This window comes from Periplaneta americana, chromosome 4, assembly GCF_040183065.1.
Source record: "Periplaneta americana isolate PAMFEO1 chromosome 4, P.americana_PAMFEO1_priV1, whole genome shotgun sequence".
Lineage (NCBI taxonomy): Eukaryota > Metazoa > Arthropoda > Insecta > Blattodea > Blattidae > Periplaneta > Periplaneta americana.
Window position 1 is genome coordinate 83,600,561 of NC_091120.1, and position 22,443 is coordinate 83,623,003.

The following is a 22,443-nucleotide window of genomic DNA, read 5'->3' on the forward strand; positions in this document are numbered from 1 at the left end:
CAGTTGTTAATGGATAATTAATATAATCCGGTATTACCGTATTTTCTTTTTGGAGGTTGTGTGATATGTTTAGAGAGTAAACCGAACTAAAGTAATCAGCAAACGCTTCCGAAATAGAATCATTACTATCAAAAATGTGATCTTGCCTAGTCATTAACTTCGCTGTGATATTTTTGCTAGTTCTCCTATTTTTTATATAGTTCCAAAATAGGCTACTTTAGAGTCGTTTTTAAAAGTAGTATCTATCTCAATAACATAACTATGATACGCATTATTTAACATAGTTTTAACTCTGTTTCTAATTTGTTTAAATTGTTCTTTATTATACTGGGATAAATGCATCCTTCTCCTGAAATATTCTTTCAACTTGAGATTATTTATAATTGCTTTTGTAAACCAGGATGGATATTTCTTTTTAGCTGAAACTCTTTGCTTTGGAACTGTAGAATCCATTACAGAATATAGTACTGAGTAAAAGTAATCCGTAGCAACATTAATATCAGTAAACTGTGATAACAATTGCCAGTTAACATTGGAAAACAATTTATACAATTCTAGGAAGTGAGCTTTCTGGAAATTATACACATGTTTATTTACTGCGAACAACTGTTATATAGTCGGTACAAAACTAAAAACTAGGAAGTTACTGTATAAGCAATGTTCCATACTACTTATTACCTCTGCATAAATAGCCTAATCATTTAATTTATAATAACTCAAGAACATTCGTTATCACAGTGAAAATATTTTCTCAGTTTTTGAAAAAGTTATGTAGCCTATGCGATGTTACGTCACACATGGCCGGAATTAGCCAGTTATTCTCACGGTATGAATTGTGTGGTTCGCACAATAGTGGGCACATTGAGGTCTAATTAGGACAAAACTCTCATTTGTTTACTACGCGTCCCACATTTCGGAGAGCGGGGCATTGAGGGGATCAAAGCATTCGTGGAGGGGTATGATGCACTCTGCTAGTTCGTGGAACCAACACCGGTCAATTTACAACAATGCATGTGCAGATTCATTGAATCATTTAGTGTTCTGTCAAAAGGCAGGTCTTTCACCGCAAACCCAGCTTTCTTCTATTCATCATATGACCCATATCATGTGAGAGAATAATCTTTTGACACACGCATTTGTTCCAGGGATACACATAATAAACTCCATTACTCTCTTCAAATTTGAGAGTTCTCCTTCACTACTTTTAAAAACATCCACCCAAACTTCGTCCAAACGTTTGGTGTTGCCGTCACTCGCCAAGAAATTAATAACTCACAATAATCGTTTCATAATAGCCTACATACAGATATCTGCAATGATGAAGTGCGATGTTTGTAATTTGTACTATAGAATAGACATTGTAACTTTTTCATATTTTCTCAGTTTAGAAATCTAAAAATCGGAACGGAAAGCTGTCCCGAAGACTTTTCACGGGACAACGGGACGCATTAGCGAAAAACAGGATGATTCCGTATTTTGCGGGATGTCTAGGAACCCTATACATATATCTTAATGTCATCTATCACCTGATATCTTCTTCTACTCCGAATTCTTCTCCCGTTCACCATTCCTTCTAGTGCATCCTTCAGTAGGCAGTTTCTTCTCAGCCAGTGACCCAGCGAATTCCTTTTCCTCTTCCTGATCAGTTTCAGTATCATTCTTTCTTCACCCACTCTTTCCAACACAGCTTCATTTCTTATTCTGTCTCTCCACTTGATACATTCCACATTTTAAATGCTTCTATTCGCTTATCTTCACTTCTTCGTAATGTCCATGTTTCTGCCCATACAATGCCACACTCCATACAAAGCATTTCACTAGTCTCTCTACAGATTATTGTACAATAAATACAATAATATTACTCGACCAAGGCCAGTGGAGTCCTGCAGCCCGGAGCCGTGGCGCTACTGCTCCTGCGTTCGTAATACCACATCGCGATAGTTCACATTATGCCCGCGGCTCTACTCGCCTCGGAGTAATAACAATTCTCATGTTATGGCGTTTTTATTTTGTTTTCCCAAATGGATGACTGTATTTTTGAAAGGTGCTTTGTTAACAGTTTATTTGCATTTATATTTTCTTTTATACTACAACTTGCCAGCGGTTTAAACCTACGGTTCTGGAAAATTTCTTTTGGAGCTACAGCGTACAACACCTATAGAAAAACTTCCACACGTTCTTAGAGGTCCTGTATAATATATTGGCCTTGTCAGCGTTAAAAACTGGACTCACGTCACTTTTCGCTGATGGAAGGAAGTTTGATTTGTGTTCACACTTGAGCATAAAGATCTCGCGCATTTCTGGTGTGTTGATACATTAACGTGAGTACTGATAGGAGCATGTCTTGTGGTTTTAAGTCCGTATGACGAACAAGGTGGTTTGTGAAGTCACGCGATCGTATTCAACACATCAGGCTAAAGATAGCCGTAAACTTTTCCCTGCTGGCAGCACATCACGCACGCCCGTCCCTAAGATTACAATAGCTTCTTATCACCGCAATAATTTTAGGTTGTTAAAATTAAACAGATTTATATGTTTAAAAAATTGTAACACATAAAGAAAAAAAGTACTCTGAGAAAGTTGACATTGTTTCAGTACAGAGTCGAACTTAGAGCGACAATTCAGATTCCTACAAGGTTTCAGGCATGTTGGATGGTTGTCATGAAAATTAATTTTTTATGTTGGAATTACACTGTACTGGATATAAGCGTAAACCTAAATAATTTGACAGCTCTCACCACTGAATTTAGTCTGTGCCGAGTGCGAGATCTTGAAAGCACCAGCAGCTGCAATGTGACTAACTAAACACGTAAATTCCGCCTAGCACCTCACGTTGTAAATAGACAAATTAACAAGAGAAGATAAATATTATTCCATCATATGACTTATTTTTAATGTAAAATTGTGCAGTTATCAATTTACATTATATTACTAGCAATGTGAACGTTTTCACCATACATTATGGTATCTTCAGGCATGGGTTGATGATATCTAATGAAAAAACTACATATTGCAATAGCCTACAAGGTGAGGGAAAGCATATTAAAATATACAATAAACGTCAAAGTTACAAAGTTAAAAGCAGTGAAAACACAATGATACATATAAAATCACATTTTTTTAATTATGCATATTTAACTGAAATAAAACATTTTCCAGAGCAACACTAGAACTTGCACTATGATCCCTGCAACTAATTAAGTCATGACTGTAAAAGACGAGGAAGAAGATGAAGATATGGACTTGCAAGATTAGATTCATGCAGAATCATACGGATGGTTACTCTAAAAAAATTGCCCACTCAATTTCGTTACTTTGAGTGTTTATTTTATTGTATGCCTATTAAGAATTATATTTAATAGTTATTTTGTATCATTAACGAATGCAATTTATTTGGATAAATCCAATAAAATAATTTTGGAAAACTTTTGAGACCAAATACTACAGTATGAGTCGTTTGGAAAGTTAAGTTTTCTCATATTGTCTCCAAGAATGTAAGGCCAATTTATTGACAACGAACATTTTGCATGAAAATGCCTCAATTAATTGTTCTGTTCTCATTATATTGTGTGTCAACGCTGTACTCATTGCTCCTCTAGTGCACGCTCTTCTCTAGCCCATAAAAACTGCTTCCTGTTCCGTCTGCTAAAAAATTAGAAACTATTATAAATTCTTTCTTTCAGGCATGTTAGTAAGAAGTCAGTGAAAGATTTTATTTTTATGCAATGGCAGGGTCTTAACTTTCCGTTATTCGCCCCGATACTGTAAGTGTGATTCAGAGGCTTTATACAAGATAGCTCAAGAGAACGCCAGTCCTGGGAGGTAGGTAAAGCTGAACGACATAGAATCGTGCTAAAGACATCTTGCCATTTGGTTATCATGGCGCAATGCAGTGGCGTGCACCATGCGTTTGCAGTCAAAGCATATTACAAAAACAATGATAGCGTGAAGACCGTGCGTGGAACATTTCGACGTCAGTTTGCAAGACGGCATGGTCGTGTTCCAGCACATTCAATTAATATATGGGTACGTAATTTTGAGGAAACTAGTTCGACTCTCAAAAGGAAATCTGTAAGAAGACAGCGAATCTCTCGAACACTATACTTCGTTCCATAATGTCAGACAGGCGATGTAAATATTGTCGGCAGAGGAGAAGAGAAGTATAATTGCTATTTAACCAATGGCAGAGGTCTCACGCTTGTCTTGAAGTTGGGCAGGGGTAGAACGCTTCAGACCGTCCAATTTCAAGATAATGGAATGAGAGCTCTGCCATTAGCAATAATTATCCTTCTCTCTCTTTTTCTGCCAGACGGTGGAATGAAGTACTTATAGACAATATCGAGACTGTTCGAGCTGCTGTCATAAGAGGCATGCAGCGTTTAGTCCGACGTCATACAGTGGCTGTGCAGATACATCGTTCGAGTGTTCAAAGAATGCTGTCACTGGATTTAAAGTTCCACCCGTCAAACGCTACAGGCAGTTCAGCAACTCAAACATAACGATCACCTAATACATCGCCAATTTTATAAAAGAACGATGGAAAAGATGAACGAGGAAGACAATTTCATTAACAAACTGCACCAACTGATGAGGGGAGTGCGACCACTGTAAATTTTCCACAAGTCATTGACAATACCTGGTTTCAACAAGACGATTCAATGTCACATACAGAATGAATATGTATGGCAGCTGTATGACAATTGTTTGGCAGCATATTATTTCGAAAAGAGGTGACATTTCATTCCCTCCATGATCCCCGACTTACATTTCTTCTTGTCGGATCAACTTAAAAGCAAGGTGCACTGAAGTCGTTCTCCTGAGGCTGAAGAACTGAAATCGAAGATCTGAGAAAAAATCGCCAACATATCTCTTGTGATATTAAGTCGAGTCAACCAAAATGTCGCTAAGACACCGAGGGAATGTCTGGCCAGAGATGGTGGTCACCTACCGAATGTCATCTTCAAGACAATTATCGGTATGAAAGTAATCAATGGCATACTCTGTGCTAATAGACATGAATAAATTAGGGGTTGTGGGCAAGAACACAGTAACCCACATGAAGACGAATATTTATTTTGAGTTAACATGGCGACAATTTGTTAGCAGACATGCTCCATCTAGTAACCAAGTAGTTTGCCTCCATCCCTAAGGGATGGATGTTACACTGGTTTTGATAACCAACATTTGTTATCTTTGGGATACATAAGTTGGGAACCCAAAAATTAAGATGGCGGACGTGACTGCAAAGATAAATAAACAGAGGTTTCACTTCTGTGGCCAGGAGGAAAAAAGGTCTTAAGTAATTTTTTTGTCAAAATGAGATTTTTATATATTCTGAAAGCAAAGCGGAAACAATTCTCTACAATCTGGTAAAACGGTTAAAGTCAAATCAGATTCCTGACTGAAATTATAGAGCGTTACCAAATGTCTTAAGTACTTTTTGTATCGAGCACACACAGAATAAAGGACTTAAGAATATTTAATACTTTATTCCTTACAAACATCACATGTTTACTTTCCATGCTTCCCTATTAAAAAGGTCTAACTTGTATTTTAGCTATTTTATCACCTACTGATGCCCTTTTCTTTTAAAACTTTAAGCACCAGGTAAACAGTCCTATATTGTTTAAGATCTATTCTGCATTCCTAATAATTTACATTTCCCATTTATTTTAACATGAAAAAGGTCTTATGTTTAAATAGTTCCTTCTTCTCAGTTTGAGATGTAATCTTAGAAGGGCTTAAGTGCGGCTACTTTGGAAATAATCAAGAAAATTGTTAAATGAGCAACATTACCTATTTTGGAAGAAATATAAACAAATAATATCCAGGAAAAACCTCTTAATTAAAAGAACTCTATAATTGACACCAATTTCAATCTTTCTACTGCTCTCCAGAAAAGTATAACTTTTTACTTAAGACCTTTTTGCTCCCGGCCACAAACTTCATCTATGACGACTTTAATAGTGATACATTATTTGAGGACTCTGGAAGCGAATATCATCCTAGTAGTGCGGAAGACGATTCAAACAAGAGTGATACAGGTGATAAAGGCAAGTTAAGCTACCGACTTGTTGATTATGAAGTAATAATACGTGTTACTATGTTATGTTCTTAAAAATCTAAATTACTTTCTGAGATATTTAATTTAAAAGTCCCGATTTATTTGTGTTTTCATTTTCATGTGTTGAATTCCATAAGAGTATTTAAACGTCATATAATTTTGCCTAGCCTTACATTAATTCTTTTTGTGGACTACCAAGTTAGGCATCCTTCGAATGCAACATTTTTGTAGCTTACTATGTTTTGAATTCTTAGAATGTGACAAAACGATATAGCCCTTAATACAGAAATTCACATTTTCCAGGTCCGTAAGAGATCCAACAAGAATAATGTGGGCGCTAATAAAATTATTCTGCTTAACAAAGCCAACAGAAATAGGGTGGGATTGCAATGAAATCGGAATGTTCCAGCCAAGAATTAATCCGAAAAAATTAAAGAAGACTTCGAGCAATAAAAGTAAGAAACAATGATGGCAACATTAAAAAATTATTATTATTATTATTATTATTATTATTATTATTATTATTATTATTATTAGTGTAGCACTACTGAATCCCATCGAACAACGAGGGTAATCGGGAAAGATTGTGGCTGTAAAAACAAGTGTTTTGAAGAGATGCAAGAAAAAAAAATAGAATATTTAGCGAATTTTTAAGTCTAAATAATTATGATCTTCAAAATGCATTCCTCCTTGGCAGACTCCTGGCGATGCCACTGAAAAGCAGATATGCAAAAGACTTTTCTCAGCCACAAATATAAAGCAATCATATTTTGTCAGCTTAGATAAACTAAGAAGCAGGTTTACATCAGTCCAAAAATGAAGAAAAACAGCCCATGAAATTCAAGGAAGCAGTAGTCTTTACCATCTCAGAGCCTCACATGATGAAAGGCAAACTACAATGGAGAAGACGATTCAGTTAACCTTTGTCCTCGGGAGCAAACAGGATGTCCATCTCAAGCTTAGTTTCCAAGGAAACATAATGACCTGAAAAAAATCGATGAAGCCAAACTGAAATAATAAAAGCTTTGCAACAACACATCCCAACTGATGAAGTTATAAAAAAACTTCTTGGAGTTAAAAAAGGCAGAGAGCCTGGAGGTGAGTTGGACGAAGATAATGATGGGGACATGTGTTTGGACACTACGGACATAAGATTTGCGTAAAGTTGGTGTGATGTTCGCTTTAATTACCAGAACAATATTTTGTTTCACTCAAGTTCCTAATAATACTGCTATAGCTTACAGGAGACTTCGTAAGAGTGATAAACAAATGTTGTTTGAACAACATTCTTACACGTTTATTACTATACTTCAACGATCATAAAAAGTGATAAAACTTGGGTGCAATAACATGTGTAACTCTCATATAAAAATGTGACCTAAAATAAGCTTTAAGTGAGACATATTAAGGAATTTATCATTTTGAAAGTTTAATATTTTTCCTTTGATCATAATTTTTCATTTTGAAATGATTTCATATTTAAATATAAGAGACTAATGAATTATTTAGAATTCATGTTATGATTTTCAGATAAGTAAGTTATTAGATACAATAAATAATGTAAAAATGTTCATTTTAATAAACAAATGTCTGAAAGACCACAATCTGTCGGTAAAGGAGGAATGATGGCATAAAATGTTATATTTTGCTATGTTATTTCCAAATATTGCAATACTACTCGTAAGTCAAAGATTAACAATGTAAGACGAGTCACAGACAAATTAATAATTAATTAAGAATCAACATCGAAACAAAAATTAATTATCTTTTTTTTTTTGCATCATAGTAAGAACTTTTGAACAAAATATTATTATTTCCTGGATGTAAAACACAAAAGAGACAAAACATAATAATAAATTATAGGTACAGATACGGATATAAAATTTAGAGCTCCCTTATTGTAGCCTTCAAGTTTCGCTTACAACACACTCCGCATGTGCAGTAAACAAGAGCTCCTGTATATATGCTACTTGTGAACAGTCGTAATTGTTGCCTACATACAGGCGAACTACCATCCAGACTCGCTCCAAATTTTATTTCCGTATCGGTACATATAGGCCTAATATTGTCCTAATAAATCAAGATTATTATGAGACTCGTGTTCTCTCCTGTAGCTATTTAGCTGCGGTGTTGTAGTCCTGCTTTCTCCCCGAATTCTATAGGCGTTACTTTTGGGTTAATTTCAATGGTGTTTAACACTTGTTTCCAAGCAACATTTTATGGCAGTAATGTGGATTCTCTGGTCTTCAATTTACTTTTCCTTCATTACAGTACTCAGTTCAAACGAGGATCAGAAGCTTCACAGCCTACTCCTAAACCATGTCGGCGACTCTGTAGAAATATATTAAAGCGCATAAGATTGTTGAAAGTTCTTCAAATGTATGAATAATCTTACGAGTTTTCTCTTCATAGGTATTAGGTTTTTATGGCAATTGAATTGTGATAAATAGGCCTACCTTGTGTTTTGTAACAGTAGGCTATTTGTTTAATAATAATAATAATAATAATAATAATAATAATAATAATAATAATAATGATAATAACAATAATAATAATAATAATAGTAATAGACAATAATAGATAATTTATTAACAGTTCACAAAGATATATTACATACACTAAATAATTATAACTAAATTATATACAATTCGTAATTTAAAAAAATACAATTTTATAACGAATTTTCTATAATATAAATATTAAATTTATGTTGGGTTAACTTGCACTCTGTGGTCTTAGTGCAAGTTTTTAACCAATCTAATTTATATTATACTTTAAAACTTATTTACTTATTTAACTCCACAATGTGCAACAAGTATATTACAACTTACAATTTCTTAATAATTCACAAATATAGTACATACACTGAATAATTAAAACTAATCTATACACAATTAGTAATTTCACACAATAAATAGACCTATACAATTTTATAGCGCAATTTCTATAATTTCAATATTTAATTTATGTTGTCTTATCCTGCACTTAGGTCTAATTTTAGTGCAAGATTCAACCACTTTAGTTTATTATAACCTTAATATTTATTTACTTGCTTAAGTTGTATTTCTCGATTAACTCTACAATGTGCAGCAAGTATATTATATGAATCATTCATTATGCTATTTTATTTGTGTAATTATTTCTTATTAAATCTTATGACTATCAATCTTTCTTATCTAAGATTTACTCATTCATTTCCTGTTTTCATTAATTATTACATTTATTTTATTTTTAATTTAAAAAAAGATAAAACCTATTTCCTTTTGTAATTATTATTAATTAGGTTTTAAATTGATATTTCTTTAATAATAATAATAATAATAATAATAATAATAATAATAATAATAATAATAATAAAATACTAATAATATGATACTGTAATAGTAATATAGTAGTTTTAATGACGTTTTCAACTGCAAAATTTGTTTCCGAATGACAGATGACAAATGGTGATAATGGTTTTCGTAAGACGTTTAAAAATATGAACGTTAAGAAAAGTTATACAAATGTATTCCTTAGTTGATAAAATTACATTATATGGAAATAGACTTAAAATACGAAGTAAAAAAGGGAAATCATATTGTGTTATTAAAATATAACATTAACGAACAAGAAAGGAGAGATATTGGGCAACGGTGATATGCAAGATGTTGAGATCGGCACAGCAGTATCTTCAAACATATAAAATTATTATGGTGGTGGTGGTGGTGGTGGTGGTGGTGGTGGTGGTGGTGGTGGTGGTGGTGGTGGTGGTGGTGGTGGTGACCATAAAGAAAAAGAAGCATTGAGAATTTGAAAATTACTTCAACGGAGTTTTTTTTTTCTTTTTCTATCTGTTATAAGAGCATAGTACATCTCTGAACGATAAAGTAAAAAGCAGAGAGAACTGCTCTGCAAGATTTTTATTCCTCCCGAGAATTGTTTTATTTGTATCCAGATGTACTCCTTGTGGATTATTAATTCAGGGCGAAGTTCACTGCACGAGAATGAAGAAAAGCTGTCGAACACGCAAGCAAAATAACTACTGAAAACACACACAGAATGACGTCTGCGTCTAAAATAACGAAAGCGTTCAAAAATTCAGCAGTCATATAGATGCTATGAATGACGTCACTACATAATACTAAAAAAGTAATACTCATTTTCGTTGTACGGGACATTATAGAATAACGGAGAAAGGTATATACTACTTTTTCTTATGATATATTAACAAGCAATCAAAATGACGTGCGGTATCGTGACGTCACGTTACGACGCTCGCGTCAGTAGGACGCTGGCACGCAACCGCTCTTTAATTAGTGTCAATCTGGAGTGACGTAATACAACCATTATTGCGTGTCCTGATCTCTGACCAAAACACTCAAAATACGGATACGACACGACAATTATATTTAATCGTTTTCGTAATGCTAGTACTTTATAATGTTAAGAAAGAAATATAACGTCCAGTATAAAACGGGATAAAATCCATCAATAACCAAACTTCTACGAAATTTAAATGCAAGCATGTAGTGAAATAATTTATAAGTACAAAATATTATCACACATCTTCAGCTTTCTATAATTAGAATGTGGCGTAGTTCAGAAAATGAAAAAATTGAACATTAATTGTACTAATGGGTATGGACATTAGGCGATATTTCGACGAGCCAGTTCAAAAGGAAAACTCAAATTTTAAAGTTTTGAAGAAACTGCGTTTTAAGATCATGTTGCTATGAAAAATCAAATTAACATCACTCTAACTTGATACGTATAGCATACATAAAACATAATTAACAGAATTTAGAGTAATTTCAATGATCAATGGATTTTTCACAGCAACATTAAACTTTAAAATGCAGATTTCTCAAAACTTTAAATTTTGAGTTGTTTCCCTTTTGAATTGGCCTTCGTTATACCTAAACAAAAGCAAAAGTGGTTACCATAGAAAACAATACGTCGTTTAATAAACAGTTAATCCACGTTTGGTGATAAAATGTTTAGCCAAGTCTATATTCTGAATATTTTTTTTTTTAATTTGTCGGATAAAACATCACATTTTGATAAAATTGAGTATCGGTCGGCGATAAAGTATTCATTTTTTAGAGGTTCGTCAGGCACGAAAATCTGAGCAGATGTGGTGGATATATTGAGTGACAATTTACTGTCCTTCGTCAGCGACTACAAAAATCGGGTTGCGGAATTCAAGAGAGCAAGAACGGAGATCAAAGATGAACACCGTGTCAGAAGACCTGTTTCTGTGTCCACTCCAGAAAATATAGATGCTGTGTATGACATGATTTTGTGAGGATTGGCGAAATGTGCTCAAACATGTATCACAGATTTTGAAAATTTCGTATGAACCTATCTTTTACATAGCACTGTCATGATTTTAATATGAGAAAATTATATGCTAAATGCCTAAACGCTGAACAGAAACAACTCTCCGCTACAATTTTCCAAGTCGCTTTGAATAAGATTCTTCTAAATTTTTCCTCTGATTACGTTGTAGAAACTTGATCAACTTGGCTTTGAATTGATTGACCAATGACCATACTCCATATTCGTCAGATTTAACCTCCACAAACTATCACCTATTTTCGAAACTAAAAAAAAAAAACATTGAAAAGACGTAGCCTAAGTTTTAATAGAATGAAGCAATAAATACTGTGTACGAGTGGTTTTCAGACCAAGATAAACAATTTCCAAAGGCTTGGAGTTGCTTTGTGACCGTTGTAATAAGTGCGTAGTATTGGAAAGTGATTATGTTAAACAAATAAAAATGTGTTTTGAAGTAGAGTAACTTTTTCATGTTAGGCTAAAAACTTATCAAAACTACCTCTTATATAGAAGACCATTGCTTTTTTTTTAACTTGAATTTAAACGTAAGTATTTTTCACAATAAATTATTCAACAACATTCACTTTTTATATTAATACTTACGATATAACATGTATTACAGAACGAAATACATCACGACTAAGCTCAACTTCCAGTTAATAAATATATCTACGATCTAATTTGCAACCCAAGTCGAAAGATCCATTTGAAACAATTCCGACGTCTACTCAGACCATATATGCGTAATGAAGTTTAACATTGGAATTAATCACATGAACAACATGATCATATTACTTTGCCACAATTATAATTTTAATAAAACAACAAATGTTTTACGTATATGATACACAACGACACAAACCATTAATTTGAAATAGCACGCAGACATTTGTACGATCATGTGCATTGTATTAATAGAGATAATTTCTTAATTAATGAATCTTAAATATAGGTAAAGGTAAATATAGATGAACCTGTTTTAATGTATATCATGATTGTAATCTTCTTATATGTATTAATAGTTGTTTTAATTATTGTATATAAAATTGAACCGGTTTTTTAATATTAGTTTGGTTTTAACCATTAATCAAGTAAATTAATTGAATAATGCAATAATTAACGCAACTATCATAGCATAAGCATAGACGGACTCATATTTGATTTATTCTCATCATTTAATCAACTATTTCAACATAATTATAATCCTTTACATATTGTATATGGATTGAATTGAATTACATTAGCTATAGATTAAGTTATTACTTTTTCGTATAGGCTTTATCTCAAATTAAATAAACATGTACTAGTCGTTAAAATTTAACTCAAAGATATTGGTGTAGAATCTTAAGTGTATTATAAATATTCGTAATTTAAATATGTATGTCACTACTGTATTGATTAAGGCTGGCTGAGTGGAGGAGAAGGCCTTAACTCTGCCAGTGAAAATAAAACATTCTATTCTATCTTCTTCTGCTCCGAACTTTTCTTCCGTTCACCATTTCTTCCAGAGCATCATTCAACAGGCAGTCTCTTCTTAGCCACTGATCCAGCCAATATGTAAAAAATATCTTAAAAAAATTGATAACATTCTACTAATACATTCTATCCTGCGCACTTTCGTCAAGCGCATCAACACTGTTGACATAAATCGTACAGCTATCGTCACGCCGCTGCTTCGCCAACTTGCCGTAGCGGCAGCAGCTAAAAGCAAGGCAAGCGATCTAAATAATCACACTTTCCACTTCAGTGCTCAATGTTTAAACGTAAACAGTCAGGAAAAAAGAAGCGAAGTAAACCCTGAAGAGGTTCAATCAGCAAATGTGAAGCCGGAAAAAGTAAACAGCTTGCCTATTTCATGAATGGAAGAGGAATGTTCTCACAATAATATTAGATCATACGCCGCGCATAAAGTAATAACGCTTTAAATTAATTTTTACGTAAAAGTGCTTGGGCTCAATCGAAGGTATGTCGAAAATAGAACGGAATCCGATCAGTAGAAATTTATGAAAAGTGCTTTGGGCAAGCTAGCAGTTCTCCTACGAGCACTTCGGTTTCCTCCCGTCAGATTTGACGAGCTTTGTAGTTTAAGAATGTGATTAAAAGAACAAAATTTCAAAATATTAAATATTTTTTAGTTCAAGAATCGTTCTGAAGTAATAACAAAAATACTTTGCATACTTACACCAGAACAGAACTAATTTTTTCAGTCCTCAATCAATGATCATACCCACAGTAATAGTAACAAATGTTCTGCATTACAAACATAACGTCTCTATTTCTTTCTCCTTCTATGCCTTAAATCTCTTTTCTTTACTTTAAGTTAGCCTTGGGCATAAAGGGAAAATGACAAGGAGAAAACGTTCTTTTCGTTTACATTGTCTTGGAAGGAAACGCACAGTAAGGCATCAGCGGTGGATTTTAGGAGACCAGCGAGACCCGAAAGTTCGTAAAAACTATGACTGCCTTATACAATCCGTCACTGAGCAAAGCTTACCTTCCTGTCTACTCGTATCGTACCGAAACATTACTATCTCAGTCGGGGAAAGTGGAGTGGGGAGTTAAGGGGTAGTCTGCAGCAACTCGATTAAGGTATTAGTGCTCAGGCCTACCTTAAGGAGAACCCTTCTCCGGGCAACCAGGGTCCGTCGGGCCCTGACACTACTATTTTTGTGAATAAAATTAAAACTATAATTTCTGCCTACTTGTAATTTCATGACTTTGTTTATTTCTGTGTTTTTTATAGTTAGGCAGAAGGAAAATATTGTAGTATTTTGCACAAATGTTCTAGAACACTTTTACTTCTTTAAAGTGTTAACCGGGCATGCAGGGTCTATTGGACCATAGTATATTTTATTGGTTTTTCTCACTTCGTAACGAAGTTTCACTCTTTGAAACCATTCAGTGATAATCTGACGGCAATGGAATGTTGGAAAAATTATGTCCGAAGCTCAACAACAATGACATTTTAAAAAATGGATCAATTATGCATTATAATACATATAAATAAGTCATTGTGAAGTTATACTAGCTATAATACGGTGTAGTTTATAATAGAAAGAGGGACAATCTCTCATCTTTACTTTATTTTTATGTAGGAGTTCTTGTTATGGAAGAGCCGAGGAAAGTCAAAGAAACAAAGGTACGATCTTTAGATGTTACAGTATATTTGAACCAATGCATCTTAGTTATGCTGTTATACTGAAGAGTTGTAACTAGGTCAAATATTCTGACAGACTGAGCGTAAGTACTTGTGTGAAGAATCCATTCAGGATTTGTTTATAGAACCTGACCTAAGAAAAGATGATTCTAGCTACGATCCAGACGATAACGCCGATAATAGCAAATCTGATCATCAGAGTGAAGCATCAGAAGTTAGTAATCATCATTTAGAGCCACCATATGACCCTGAAATCCATCACGATGAGGATCTATCTATCAATGAGAAAAGCAGTTATCACCAATGTGATCCACAAGAGGTTAGTTCCGACCGTCTAGAACTAGGATATGAGGGGAAGCATTTGTTCAAACTGCTAATTTCTTTGGTAAAGATGGCACCACGTGGAACTCTCAGCCTTTTCCGACAGGTCGAGCTAGGGCTCACAATATTATCGAAGGGTCAATAAATAAAGTCACTCTTTCACCTGGGAAATCTATTGATGCCTTCATTCTTTATACTGATTCAGTTATAAGTGACATAGATCATCAAAAGGCTGAGCGGCTGTATTTAGAAAGAAATGTTGCACACCCGTGGATGTGTTGTAACGACACTGAATTGCGGCCACTTTTCGGTCTACTAGTAACTGCAGGACACATCAAAGCAAATTATACTAATTATGACATTCCATGGAGCAGCTTGTATGGTGTTCCAGTATTTAGAGCGACCATGGGTCTCAAGAGATTCAAATCTTTGCTAGCGTTTACTTGCTTTGATGACAAAACAACAAGATCCATTTGCCGTGAGAAGGATGAGTTTGCCCTGGTTATAGATGTCTGGGAAAATGTTAATTTGAATTTTAAAAAAATATTAGGCCTATAATCCTTGTACTGATATAACGGTTGATGGGTAAATTATTCCATTCCATGGTAGATGTCCTTTCAAGGAATACATACCATCAAAACCTAGCAAATATGGCATGAATGTATAGTGGGCTTGTGACTCCAAAACCTTCTATCCCCTAAATGGTCTGCCATACACCGGAAAAGACAACTGTGTAAGGGTACACTCTGGAGTAGGTCGAAGGATTGTAGAAACACTGTCTTATCAAAGAACAAACAGAAATGTAACTTGCGATAACTACTTTACTGACAAAGAACTCTCTGAGAATCTCCTCAGTAATGGTCTCACCTTAGTTGGAACAGTACACAAAAATATGTATATTCATCTCTCCTGAGTTTCAGCCAAATAAAAGACGGCCAGAGTGTTCATCCATCTTCGGATTTACAAAATATGTAACATTGGTTTCAATGTACCAAAACCAAATAAGGCAATTGTTCTTTCTGCAATGCACCACACACAAACCATTTCGCAAGAAGAAAAGAAACCACAAATTATCCTACACTGTAATAGCACAAAAGGAGATACTGACACACTCGATCATTAGTGAATGCATATGGGTGCAAGAGACGTACAAATCGCTGGCCATTTGCATTTTTATGAATCTTTTAGATGTATGTGGAATTACTGCATTTGTTGTGTGGATGAGCCTTCATCCTTCGTGGAATCTTGGAAAACAGAACAATAGGAGATTGTTCCTTGTAGCTGTTGCTGAAAGTCTCATCCAACCTCAAATTGAAAAAAGGCCTAGAGTAGGACTTCAGAAAAAACTGTAATGACCATTGCTCCTTTCATGCCAAGAGGTAGTAGGCCTCTACATCAACTGCGCCCCAACTACAGGAGAGCACTAAAAGGTGTTATATGTATCAGTATGAAAAAAGGCGCAAACAAAAACAAAGCTGTGACAATTGTGGCCAATCTGTGTGTAATGAGCACAGTGAAGTGACCCGTGTGTGTAAAAACTGTAAGAATGATGATGAGTGATGACATGTGAGAGTGATGACGTGTGAGTTTGAGAGTGATGTGTGAGCTTGTGAGAGTAATGACGTGTAAGTGTGAGACTGATGATGTGAGAGAGTGAGTGATAACGTGTGACCACGTGAGAGTGATGACGTGTGAGAGTGATGACTTGTGAGTGTGTGAGAGTAATGACGTGTGGGAGTGTGTGTGTGTGTGTGTGTGTGTGTGTGTGTGCTAGAAATGGGAAAATCTAAAATTTGTGTAAATGTGTGTGAGTTTTACGATGAAAGTAAAAAAAATTGTAGATCATACACTAAACATGTTTCTTTAATCGCATGAAAAACCTACTAAAATTATATCATTTATTTATATTATCATGGATACATTGGTCACTATAATAATATCATTATTAAAGAAGATTAATATTGTGTACAAGAAAATTATTTTCTTCTGTCAATGTATTAAAATGGCATGTGGGTCCGATGGACCCTCCTTGCCCATCAACGTTACAAAAGTAGGTTTCCCGGAGAAGGGTTAAGGAGATGGTCAGATATAAAGTCAAATAACAGCAGAGAATTTACGTTAATGCCAGACATTTCTTTATAAAATTATGGTAATTACAATTGATAAAATTATGGTAGACGAGACGCCAAGACAACTTGTTCAGATATTGTATTTATTCAAAATACCACTTTGGAAATCGGTATTTGAAGCCGGCCATCCGTTATAGGAAAACCCCGACGCTCGGGTAAAGAAATCCATCAGTTATCGGCGTAATTAAAAATAGAAAATTTGGGAGACATTTGAAGTGAATCGATTATGGACTGATTAAAGCGTTGACGAGCACTTTTCCCAATCAATTTGTCCTAAAGAAAGTGTTTCCATTAACAACTTCCCCAAAATAAAATTTTCCCAAAGACGTGTTATTTCGTAAAGCGAATTTTTCCCAATTTATTAATTACTCAACTCCAAAGTCATGAGGTTTAGAAAGGCAAGTTGTAATCTATTGATTTCAATTATGTTAATACAAATATATCATCATTGTCCTTGAATTCTTGGTATCTAGATACGATGTTGCAGTTACTTCAGTATTTCTGGACATCTTCGTTGTCTGGAGCATGCTGATGTGACACGACTGGTGTGGTCCTTTTAGGACTGTAATATTATCTCCGTTCGCTTTTGCTTTGGCTCTAGCACGACATTTAGTATTCCTTCTACAGTTCTAATATTTTTTTATTCTTTTCCTATTGTTTATAATAAAGATGCTCATCGGTAACCGTCCTTTGCTGGAAGTATTAGTTAATTTTGCCGTTATGTCACTGAGAAAAAACAACTACAACAAATTTGGAATTATGTCAATGAGAAGAAACTACTGCAAATTGGGAATTATGTCACTGAAAAGAAGCTAGAACAAATTTGGAATTATGTCAATGAGAAAAACTACAAAAAATTTGAAACTGTGTCAATGAGAAGTACAACAATTTTTTTGGAATTATGTCAGTGAGAAGAAACTACAAAAATTCGGAATTATGTAATGAGAAGAAACTACAACAAATTTGGAATTATGTCAATGAGAAGAAACTACTAAAAATTTGTAATTATTTCAATAAGAAGAAACTACAACAAATTTGGAATTATGTCAATGAGAAGAAACTGCAACAAATTTGGAATTATCCCAATGAGAAGAAATTACTACAAATTTGGAATTATGTCAATAAGAAGAATCTACAACAAATTTGGAATTATGTCAATGAGAAGAAACTACTAAAAATTTGTAATTATGTCAATAAGAAGAAACTACAACAAATTTGGAATTATGTCAATGAGAAGAAACTGCAACAAATTTGGAATTATCCCAATGAGAAGAAACTACAACAAATATGGAATTATGTCAATGAGAAGAAACTACTAAAAATTTGTAATTATGTCAATAAGAAGAAACTACAACAAATTTGGAATTATGTCAATGAGAAGAAACTGCAACAAATTTGGAATTATGTCAATGAGAAGAAACTGCAACAAATTTGGAATTATGTCAATGAGAAGAAACTGCAACAAATTTGGAATTATCCCAATGAGAAGGAATTACTACAAATTTGGAATTATGTCAATAAGAAGAATCTACAACAAATTTGGAATTATGTCAATAAGATGAATCTACAACAAATTTGGAATTATGTCAATTAGAAGAAACTACTACAAATTTGGAATTATGTCAATTAGAAGAAACTACAACAAATTTGGAATTATGTCAATGAGAAGAAACTACAACAAATTTGGAGTTATGTCAATGAGAAGAAATTACTACAAATTTGGAATTATGTCAATAAGAAGAATCTACAACAAATTTGGAATTATGTCAATAAGAAGAATCTACAACAAATTTGGAATTATGTCAATAAGATGAATCTACAACAAATTTGGAGTAGTGTCAATTAGAAGAAACTACTACAAATTTGGAATTATGTCAATTAGAAGAAACTACAACAAATTTGGAATTATGTCAATGAGAAGAAACCACTACAAATTTGGAATTATTTCAATAAAAAGAAACTAAGTTACAACAAGTTTGAAATTATGTCAACGAGAAGAAACTACAATTAATTTGCCGGCAACAGAAAACAGACAAAATTGTTACTACGGGAAAAGGAAATATAATATTTAAAAGTATGTTTTGGAACCGAAAGGAGAGTGAAAAATGAATTGGGGAAAAATAGAATGCGAAAGCGTGAATTGGAAGTTGTGCATCTTTGGCAGTATAACATTTGGGGGAAAAGGGGTGGAAATATCGGATTGGAAATGTGTCCTACAATCGATTAAAGACTTGTCCTACAAAATAGCTTGTAACATGACAAAGATATAGTAGACATACGTTCTGGATTTCAACAGAAAAATTGTAACACCCTATTGTTGCAATATCAAATTGAAGTAGAAAGTTGTAAATTCTAACTTTAAAGCTTCAGTTATCCTCGTGTATAACACTGCGATATTCGGCATTAAAATATGGAGAATACGGATTGTATACAGGAAAATGACCTGGGAAGTTTCACTCATCAGTGCAAGAAGAGAATAGTGCATTTTAGAAAGTCTCTATGCGCATCCTACATTATGAGAGTTTCATATCGAGGGCATCATGCCAGAAGGATCTAGGAATTCTCCTCACCTGAGATGTCATTATACCTTCTTGTCACCGATTACATTTTAGTTCCCCGGCGTTCTGGCCAACGGTTACATTTTAGTCACCGGTGTTCTTGTCACCGATTATATTTAATACTTTATTAATGTTTTATTGGAAAATTTTAATGAGATTTAAATGTCACTGTAAGGTTGTTTTCGTAGTTACGCATATAAGTATGAATTTAAATGTCATTGTAAGGTTGTTTCCGTGGTTACACATATAAGTATAATGAGATTTAAATGTCATTATAAGGTTGTTTCCGTGGTTACGCATATAAATATAATGAGATTTAAATGTCATTATAAGGTTGTTTCCGTGGTTACGCATATTAGTATAATGAGATTTAAATGTCATTTAAGGTTGTTACCGTGGTTACGCATATAAGTATTTGGCAAAAAAAAATTTAGGTGTAAGGTGACGTTCTTACTTATTTTAGTTATTATCAAGCATCACGAAGGAGAATTTCGATTCACTCGAAGTATTAGGGGCTTTATAGTTACTGCAAGGGTCACTCCCCACCCCGTGAAAAGAAGAAAGTGAAGGATTTACACAGAAGGTAGGATCACAGAACGATATCCTAATTACAAAGAAGATTGGTGGTGTTCTCACATACCTCAGAGCTATCGGACACAGTTTGGGTGGCAATTTTGAAACATAAATCATGTAAGATTTTATGCTGTGTGGCAATTTTGAAACAATCACATAACATTTTATACAGTATACCTATGGATATTTTACTTGTCAAAAGAAATTATTATTTATAAGAAAATGTGTACTGGTGACCAAAATATCGGGTGACCAAAAAGTCGAAGTGACCAAAACACAGTGTGACAAAATTGCAGTGACTAGGTGGTACAATGACGAGAGTTCCGGTAACGAGAATTACGCTTCCCATGTCAACAAAATTGCAAGTGTACATTAGAGTCATAAAAAGATGGAATGAATTGTACTATCCTTGTCTACATAACAATGTATTTTCTTTGATTCTTTGTCATACTCATTGTAATTCTCAAACGATTATCTTCAAACATAAATAGGTTCCATTAAAATATTTCAATAACACAAAATTTGTTGATACGTCATTCTGGTATGATACACTCGATATGTTTTGTATAAGAAAGGAGAACTTGTGTTAATGTTTATTTAAGCAATTTCGGTCACAATTGTTTCTTATGGAAAATTGTTATGAACATATCTAACAACAGTTCTTCTTGTGTTTAGAGCTTTCAAATTCAAGTACATATGCATATGCAAATAGTGACATTGAAAAATGCAGATCTTTTGAGAAATTATATAGAGTATAAAGGTTTTTCATCATAAGGTTTACATATACACGAACAAAAAAAGGGAATGTTATAAAGATATTCGAGTTCTAAATCTGCTTAGCGTATAAACAAAGAAGAAATTCTTTCTTTTTCTCGTTGACACGTAAAAAAAACTTAGCTGGAACTAAAATCTTATTAATTTAAGAAATGACGCGAAGACACCAAGACTTTGCATTTAAACGTACAAGTATCGGTAACATAGGATAGATTCTAACATACGAGATATCATCACTTCCGCATAAATAGAAGTTGGATACAAAGAATAACACAAAACTATTCGTAGTTTATGTAACTTTCTCATGATTACAGATAGTCTTTCTCCTTACAGTGACACATACCGCAACCGTAGATTTAGTTTTGAGGTGCTAAAATGTACAAACTGCTAGTGACATGGTAGATCTGACCTTTAATATCCTAAATGAATACGAGATTTAATCACTGAATTCTCAAAATGACAAACAGAAGCGTTGAATCCATCTACCTATGTGCATAGAGTGGGAGTAGAAAAACGACCGTTAAAGGAAATGAACCAATTTGTTTTAATGTTGATGAAATAGTATCATTCCGGGAATCGCGAATAGGTAAAAAAAAAGGAACGCAGCAGCTTTGTGTCCTATTGGTTTACTTGTAATTCAATCCATATAGCTTTAGTATTAAAACCTGCAGATAGGCCTATGTAACATATTACAATATGCGCAAAAACAAACAGAATTGATAATAATAATGATAATAATAATAATAATAATAATAATAATAATAATAATAATAATAATTATAATAACAATAAACAGAGACATGAAGATAGTTCACTTTTCTCTCACATTCTCTATAAAAAAACATGTTCAAAATGCTTTCCATTATGTTCCAAAGAATACTCATAATAACGTTCGCGTATATTTCGAAACGTTTGCAAATGTAGTTTGTTGCAAGTGGAGAAAAAACTCCACGATTTTTCCTCGCAATTCCACAATAATATTGTTGGCGGGTTCTGTCGAAAAATTGATTCTTTCAACATACCTCATACACACTCATCGCGTGGTGTAAGGTCAGGTGAATGCGATGAATACGGAAAATGTATTCCACGGACAATTATGCGTTTACTAAAATGTTCCTGGAGAAAATTGAGCGAGTTTCTGGCAGTGTGACAGGTGGCTCCATCTTGCTGGAATCACTGAGTATGATGTGCGATGATTCGTGCACGACAAAGTCTTCGCAGATCCCCTCTTTTCGGAAACTGTGACACCTGGGTCAGGAGCCAACCATAATTATCATTATTAGTCACAGCAACAGGCCGACCTTTGCAATCTTTTTCTTTTTGAGTGAGGACGCTTCCTGTACGGCAAAACTTATCAAAAATTTGTAATAAAACCGCGTTACTCGGCGGATCTTTGTGGAACTTATCACGAAACTCATTTGAATCTTGTTTCGAACAAGAACCATTTGCGCGACCTAGTCCGTATGAACGAAAATAATACTCTACAATAAACACTTTTTCCTCAGTTTTGAGAACCATTTTAGCAAATCTTCACTAGGCTATATTATG